Source organism: Ursus maritimus, unplaced genomic scaffold (genome assembly GCF_017311325.1).
Source record: "Ursus maritimus isolate PB19 unplaced genomic scaffold, ASM1731132v1 scaffold_22, whole genome shotgun sequence".
In the NCBI taxonomy this organism is placed as follows: domain Eukaryota; kingdom Metazoa; phylum Chordata; class Mammalia; order Carnivora; family Ursidae; genus Ursus; species Ursus maritimus.
In genome coordinates this window covers 28,940,531-28,948,996 of record NW_024424675.1, presented here as the reverse complement: position 1 = coordinate 28,948,996, position 8,466 = coordinate 28,940,531, and positions in this window count along the sequence as shown.

Genomic DNA, 8,466 nt, shown 5'->3' with positions numbered 1-8,466 from the left:
TCCTTAGCTTATTTTTTTTCCCCTTGAGTATCTTAAATATGTGTTACTCCATGCACTTTTTCCTGGCATAAAGCAGTGTTGTCGAAAAGTCTAGTAATATTTTTGTTATACGATTTTTACATTTTTGTCTAGAGGCTGAAAAGATTGTTTATTTTTCTTTTAAGTCCAGCCATTTTACTAGAATATGTTTCACTGTTGACTTTTCTGAGTCAATTTTCTCAGGTATGTGCTGTGCCTTTTCAGTATGCAGTTTTAATTTTATAGCGTATATTTTATTGTAAAATATATGTTTTAATTTTCTCAATTATTGTCCTTATTTTTCTTCTGTTCCTTTGCTTTGTTTTTCCTCTTCAAGGATTGTTATTATACATTTGTTGTGTCTTCTTTGCCTATATTTAGTATTTGTTACTTTTTCTTAGATCATTTTATGTCTTCTTATTTTTTTTTTGTTAAAAAAAATCTGTCATCTCACTTTGTATTCCTCTTAAACCCTTATCTGTTATATTTATTCTCAATTGTATGCTGTCTGTTTTAGTCTTCAATTTGGAGATGATTTTTCTTTTATTTATAATTCTTTTGAGTTCTTTCCCACCTCACTTCTTTCTTTCTTTCTTTTTTTTTTTTAAAGATTTTATTTATTTATTTGACAGAGACAGAGACAGCCAGCGAGAGAGGGAACACAGCAGGGGGAGTGGGAGAGGAAGAAGCAGGCTCATAGCGGAGGAGCCTGATGTGGGGCTCCATCCCAGAATGCTGGGATCACGCCCTGAACCAAAGGCAGACACTTAACAACTGAGCCACCCAGGCGCCCCTCCTACCTCATTTCTGACCTTTTTTTTTTCTTCCTAATTGTGATATATTGCTGGTCTTTCATTTTCTATGTCATGCTCTTAATATCTTTGAGCTCATTGAGGAATACTTTGTCTTTGTTGTGGGCCTGTCCTTTTCGTGTCCTCTGTGTGCATTTGTTGTCTTTAGGGAGTTACTTTCTTACGCTTTTTAAATCCTTGCCCATTTTTTACACGAAACTAGTTTTCTTGAACTTTTAGAGGCAGTCATTGTTCATAGTAGTTTTTCTAATTTCACAAAGCTCCATTTCTGTTGTTACAAGATACACCAGCGTGATCTCTAATATCTATCCCTTGGCTCTGTTTGTCTTCTCTACTTTTATCTGACACTAACATATTCTTTATCCTAATAGTCTCTGTTCTGCTCAATGAGGATTGCATGCCAGAAATTCTGTGCGTATTTGTCTTCAAGGGGAGCTTGGCTAGTTTTACGAGTTCATAATGCCCAGAATTCTTCAGACCTTACTTGCAGACATGTCTTTGTGCTTCTTGCACTCACCCACTATTGGAATTAGCAAACCCCACAGCTCACTGTACTTCACAGTGAGTCCCTGGTGGCTATTTTTGGGTTCTTCCCTTCTCCGGTTTGCCAAATGTTCTCTCTTTCTTCTCTCATTTTCTTCCCACACTGATGTTGATACCACTCAATAGTTGTAGCCCAATCTATTTTTATTTTCTGTTTCATGGGTTTACTTGGCCACCTGGTTTGGTTATGTATTGGGGGCTTATGTTTTTGTTATATTGCTTCAGGGATTCAGGTAGGATTTCAAAAAAGATGCCACTGTCATAATTATGCCACCAACTTTCCAGAGTCCACTAGGACATTAGTTAATGCTTAATTGAGCATTACTTAAGCATTACTACTTAATTAAGCATTAACTAAGCATTAAGTATTAATTAACATGTCATAATCCCAATATAAAATAACATTTAAATATAATTAAATAACATTTAAATAATTTGAAAACATCAATAAAATTTAAAAAGACATTTTAAAATGTCTTCAATTTTCTTAGAAAACTTAGAGGGCAATTTTCAACATTATTTAAGAAATCTACCTTAAAATAGGAGCCATCATGAATTAATAGTGAAATATCAAAATCACTTTCATACAATCAGAAGCATTATAGCTATTTCTGTTGTTGAAATAATTGGTAGTAATCTTAGCAGATATATTAATCTCACCTTTCATGAACACAGGAGTAGGTTCTAAGATTACAAGATTAATTACAAGTTAAATCCAGAACCCACCTAATAGTGGGCAAGTGTAATCGGTCTATTTCTTGTCCTCATCTGGTTTGTCTCAGGCTAAACAAGTCAGAGAAGTCAGGTGGAGGTGTGCCATGATAATTACAGCTATTAGAGGCTGAAAAATGGCAGGCCTTCGGCTCTTGAGCTTTATTCCACAAATTCAATAAAAAAAAAAAATTAACTTGTGCCTGATCTGAAGCCCATGTTGATGTCTGTTTTTTTCCTGGTTTCCACAGTTTCAGAAAATAGAGACATTTGTTAAGAGTAGTTGTTTATTTTTATTTCAGGAAATATAAATAAATAAAAAGACCATGAGGATTTAAAGCACATTTGCAGAGTTGTTTTAGGTACTAAAATATTTCCAAATGCAACTTAAGGAAAGATTCATTAAGAGCTTAAATATAAAACTTTTAATAATTCTAACAAGTGACCAAAAACATAAGGTCCATATGAGAATCCATGAAGGGAAAACATTTCTTAATTAATATGGGCAAGAATATTCTGGCCAGTTCTGCTTGCTTCCTCTCCCTGGCAGGAGGCTGGGAATGTCGCCTGCTGACCTGCCAGTCCAAGTGTGCACTCTGATCTGGTGTCAGAATGTTGGCTGGGAGGTCAGAGAGAGAGTTGCCATTTACCGAAGTGTACACCAAGTACTTATTCACACAATTTTTTCCACCCCTGCTTCTTCCTGCCAAAATGTCATATCAGAAATAGTTGAAAGAATGGAAAGTGTTCAACCTGGGGAACAGAAAACATAAGAAAAGACTAAGAGGGCATGAGCTCTGTATTCAGTTAATTGAAAGGCTGTTATGGGGAAAGGAAGTTGTTTGGCATTATTCCCGAGTGAACAACTACACTGAATCAATGCTGTATCAGAGTGAATTTCAGCTCCAAGATTGAGAAAGCCAGTCTCACTACTTCACAAGCCCTGCGTGTATCCCCCCTCCTTCCCACCCAGATTTATTCCCAGAATCGGGTGCTGATTCCAAGAAAGAAGTCTCCCACAAGTTCATATTCTCCTTCCCCTGAAGTTTCCCTTCAAGCAATGGAGGTTTTTGTTTGCAGTAAAGGGATAAATCCATGTTTCAGTTTAAAATTTGGATGGTTTTATATCAAAGAGAGTATCAAATGTGATGAAGTCACCTTCACGTTGGAATGCTTACATGGAGATGTAATTACATTGCGCTTGGCCTTGCTGTGAATTAATGAAAGAAAGATGACAAAGGACAGAGCTTCTTCTTCAAAACAAATAAAAACACCTCAGTGCTAAGACTCAACCAGACTAATTATATATAACTCCAAATAGCTTGCCTTCAAGGGTACCCTCACCAACTGGACACTGCCAATGAGGAGGCATAAGGGGGATGGGAGGCCAGGGGCAGATACTGTTTCAACTGGTTCCATCCAGGCATCTGAAAATATGCAGGGCTTGCTTAGTCATCTGATCAGTTTGGCTCTAACCTGTTTTCAGAATTAAAAAAAAAAAAGTGCATACATTTTTAAAGACTTGGATGGATCTCTTTCTTGGGTCAAATGTTCTGGCTCTCCACTGCTAGGTATGTTCAAGGGCAGATTCCTCTCACTGGCACGGCTTCCGCCCAGCTGTCTTGTCTTAATGCAGTTGGGGTCGTGGCCAAGGGACATAGAGAGGTGGAAGGTTCTGGTGGAATGGGGTCTCAGAAACTAGGTCAATTCAGCCCAAAGGGATGTTGTCACTCAAAGGTAATGAGGAATCACGGAGCCATTGCCAAAACTCTACTTTTGCGATATGGTATGGACACCTCTTTAGAAAAATCTGAGCACTATAGGCTGACTTGAGCATTGACAGAATGCCTCATCCATGATTTAGGCCCCTTTTCTTCTTCGTTGGTCTCCTATGGATCTGTACCCTTTGCTCCAAGGCAATAAACTTGGAAACACAGCCTCCGCCTGTGACTGCTCACCTGTATGATCCAGATGAACAGGAATTATACCATTTTGCCCACCATTGTGTATCCAGTGTTTAGCAATGCCCTTAGCACACGATACTTGTTAAGCCAATATTTGTTAAGTAGAGAGAGAAAGAGAGAGAGAGAGAGAGAGAGAGAGAGACCATTCTAATTACTTAATGATCTCTAGGGCTGAATTTTGTCATCCAATGAATTCTTCATATTCATTCCCACTGTGGGAAAGAACAATCAGGAGGAGGGTATGGGGATCAGAGCTGAAATTAGTTAGATGGACTGATCACTATTGGTGTGACAAGGAGGGTCCATATTGTCAAGGCAGATTAGAGAGAGATTAAAAGGTCAAGTTCAACAACCAAGGTTTTCATTTGAATCAAAGAGCTCAGATTGGTTTCCAGAGTTCAAGGATTAGAAGACTGTGAGGGATCAAAAGATTTAGGTCAGATAGGCCTAGTGAGAAGAGAACCAAACCTAGGCTGGAACCAGGAGGTCCCGAGCTCAAAACTGACTCTGGTGTTTGTGATCCGCATACATTTTGAACAAGTTATTTTTAATGTCGGTCCTCAATATAAAATAGAGATAAGAATAACTCCACCACGAGGTCCTTGCCTTTTTTCCTTTCATCCTTTTCTTTGCTTGCCTTCCTCCTTTCCTTCCATCTTTTCTTGCCTTTTCCTGCCCAGAAACTCTTGTTCATTTTCCTGTTTGATATTATCCCACTTATCAGATATCCTTGCATCTAAAAATGCCATTGTAAGCATGTCTTTCCAGAGTCCTCAAGAATATTAAACATTGACCTCTGCCTCTACTGGGGTACAACATACAGGAGAAACAACTAGAACAGCTAAACAGAGATTTTTTTTTTTTTTTTGAAGAATTATGGTGCTAAGAATCCGGAGAAGAAATAAACTTGGAGAAGTACTTGAGCTCTCTGAGCTACCTAAATAGGTAGCTGGGAGGCTGGAAAGCTGAGCTGATCTTTTTATAACCTCATGGTGCTGTAGGAACACAATTTGGAGTCCAGGGCCTGTCAACAACGGGGAGCTCCTGTAACACCTCACCATGGTCTGGTTTGGCATCTGGAGGGGCTACACTCCAGGAGTAGTGGTAAACCAGGAAAAGAAGCTTAAGTCCTTGTACAGATTGAAGTCTAGTTTTAAATGGTCTCAACGCCTTGAACTAGACGAAGGTAACTTCAGCAGCAACCCCCTTAGTTTCATTGTCCAGAACTGGGACACATGCTGGGCCAATCTCAGACAAAGGGGAATAGGATTTCCATGTTTGATATTGAAACTATGATTCTTATGGCAAGAAAGAGGAATGAATGGCTAATGGGAAACAACCCATAGATTATGTCACCACCACCATGGTCATCATGATAGTGGGTATTATTTACAGGTCTTTACTATGTGCCAGCCACCTCCAGAAGCACTCGACTTGCACAGCCATTTAGCTGTCATAAGCACACTACAAGATGGGTCTCTATTTAATGGAAAAGAAAAGATTAAGGATCAGAGAGGCTAATGCACGAGAGGCAAGATTTGAACCCAACTCCTTGCCCTGATTTATTAAATACTCGCTATGCACTATTAAGTATTAGGGACACTGGTGGTGTATAATCTCCCTCTAGCAGCTCAGAGTTCAATTGTCCAGAGAGAATCAAAAGCAGATGAGCCAATTTACTTTTTGATGGGTCTTCCCTCATGCTGATGGCCCTGCTTCGAATAAGTGAGCGTGCTGTGGTACATATGTTAAAAGCATCTCTTGGCCTCATGGAAATATTTCCTGATGATTCCCATTGTCCTAACTCCATCTCGGTCAATTTCCACTATAGAATCCCCATGTCTAAATACTCTCAGGTGGGGGTACCCAAGGGTTCTAGGGTGGGGAGAGCCTTCCCATGAAAAGGATGCTCATCCTTGTGCTTAGAGTTTCTGGCCACCTCTTTGGAATTACCGACAACAGTATTGGGATAACTTTAGGAAATACAAACATATTTTTTCTTCCTTACAGAGTTGCCCTGGACCCAGATCATTGCAGGCTCACATCATTTTTTTTTTTTTTTAAGTTTTAGCACTCACAAATTTTTTTTTGAGGACTCCTTTTGTTCTTAATAACTCATTGCACATTCTGTAAAGGTAATTTTATTTAACGGATTGTGGGAAGTACATATTATGTGCTCCATTGCACAGATGTAAAAAAAAAACCCCAATAACTTCAGAATACATTTTATAGAGTCTCAGTTTATCCCATTATGAGTAGATTAATAAATTATCTAGGTTAGGGAAACAAAGGGGAGGCAGGGTCTTGAAATGTTAGCATGTACGCTGAAGCAGACTAGTAAAACTAAGTTCATGTTAACACCTAGCGACTGAAGACCAGTCTCCCCCAGAAGCCCTGGGGTAGAGCTTGCCATCTCTAGCTCGGGGAACCCAACAAAGAGCTCATGGGCTTTAACTGTGGTGTAGCTGAGATCTTTTTTAATGCCACGCTGGAGAATGGGGCGTGAGTTCAAACCATTTCTTCGGAGTGGTTATGCACGCTGATTCATATTTTCACTTTCAGCTGCCCTCCACGGAAGACCCCGCAGAGCTGGGTTCGGCCTCAGACAGACGTGCGGAGAAATAGCTCTTCGCTTGGCACATGTGTTCTCTACCTCATGGTTTATTTAACGGTGGCTACTCTTTTCATTAATAGCTGCTTACCCTTCACGGTGATACTTGTTGGGCTTGGCAAAAGCCATCAGCTCTTCTCAGTTTTAGTCTCTGACCCCAAGGCAAATCGTCGTATTTGACAATATTTTTTTGCTGTGTAATAGCGACTCATGAAAAAACAGCTAATTAAATAGGCTAAGCTGTTCTATTAAGAACAGACATAAAAATATTGGCACATTGCGAACCTGTTGCTTCTGGAAGAACAGTATCAAGTCAACCCGGATGCAGATAAATATAGAAGGAAAGTGAGAAACCCGGGAAATGTAGATTCTCCCATGGCTCTTTTCATCTCCGAAGAAATATTTTCGTAAGAGAAAGAAACCACGAGGTGGAATACCCCACCTTCCTTTGCTTAGGTGTGCGAGCACCTTGCGGGCACCTCCAGCACTCCCCCGCCCCAGGGAGGCGCGCCACATCCAGCCTGGGATTCACTTTGTCCTCATCGTGCGGAGCAACTAGTCCCAGGGGAAGGGCCGGCCCCTGGGAGGGCAGCTCAGGGAAGCCTCGCGCCCTCCAAGCACAGCCAGAATCACACATTTGCAAGCCTTCAAAACACCACTTAATAGGACCTTCGGGTCCCTTCGAGCCAGCCGAAGGGAAAGTGCAGCTGAGATGCTCGGCTGGCAGAGCGCGGTTTACACAGATGGAAGCGTTAGCAGAAACCACAGCAAAAATACCAGCAACCGACCCATTTCACACTTCTGAAAAAAGAGAAAGGAATGGCAGAGGCAGGCCAAAGCAAACAGGCTTTGGAAAACTTGAAGCCATGGGCTGGAATTTTCAGCTCTTCTTACCCTGCACACTCATTTTGGGGAGCTCGCTCCGCTCAGAAAAGCAGGAACTTTCTACATGGACGCTGCTGGGGTCCTGCCTCCTACAGAAAACGGCCAGTTCCTTCCCCCCCCCCCCGCCCCCGTCACAAAACAGGCATTGTTTCCAATACCACCAGTACTGTTTCCTTGGACTGTGGGCTTTTTTTTTTTTTTTTGGTGGGGGGATAGGGGAGGTGTCAATTTTTCCAGAAAAGTCCACGCTATTGGGGTTCCCTCAGCCTGTCTTTCTGTGCATGCATTTAATCTTAGTATTTATTGTCTTTCTCTCTCTCTCTCTTTTGTCTCTTCTTTTCTTCCAGGAAAGAAAGTCATTTTCCTTCTTTTTCCCGGGAGTATGCTGAAACATAAAACTTCCCCGCAAGCTGCTACCTCACACAAATCCCCTGCAGTTTCAGCTAACGCACTTGGGTGCTTATCAAAATGTATTCTAAGTAAACACGGATATTGTTGCTGCCTCGGGGATGTGTGATGTTTTGCGTTCCAACCCCAGAAAGACAGAGGACGATATCTGGAGACCAGAATGAAAGAGGGGGTTAGCGTGAGTGGCTGTGAAATGGTGAGCTGCCATCCCAGTGTGGCCGCACAGAATTTATGGAGAGCGGTTGGAAGAAACTTTCCTGTGGTCTGGCGTTAGGGAAGCCAGCGGAATGGCTTCAGCGAGGATGCTCTGTTAGAGAAAGAAAGAAAACGATGTGCCCCTGGGACAGACCAGACTGTAATCATCTCAGCTCTGGATGGGTTGGAAAATGGCTGTCAGGATACCTTTTGACGAATCACCCAGGTCACCCCACTCGTTTACCAGAATGTGTGGATATGTGTCTGTGAGGAAAAACTCTGCAACTGTGTTTAAAAACAGTTCCATCTGTTCGTATGT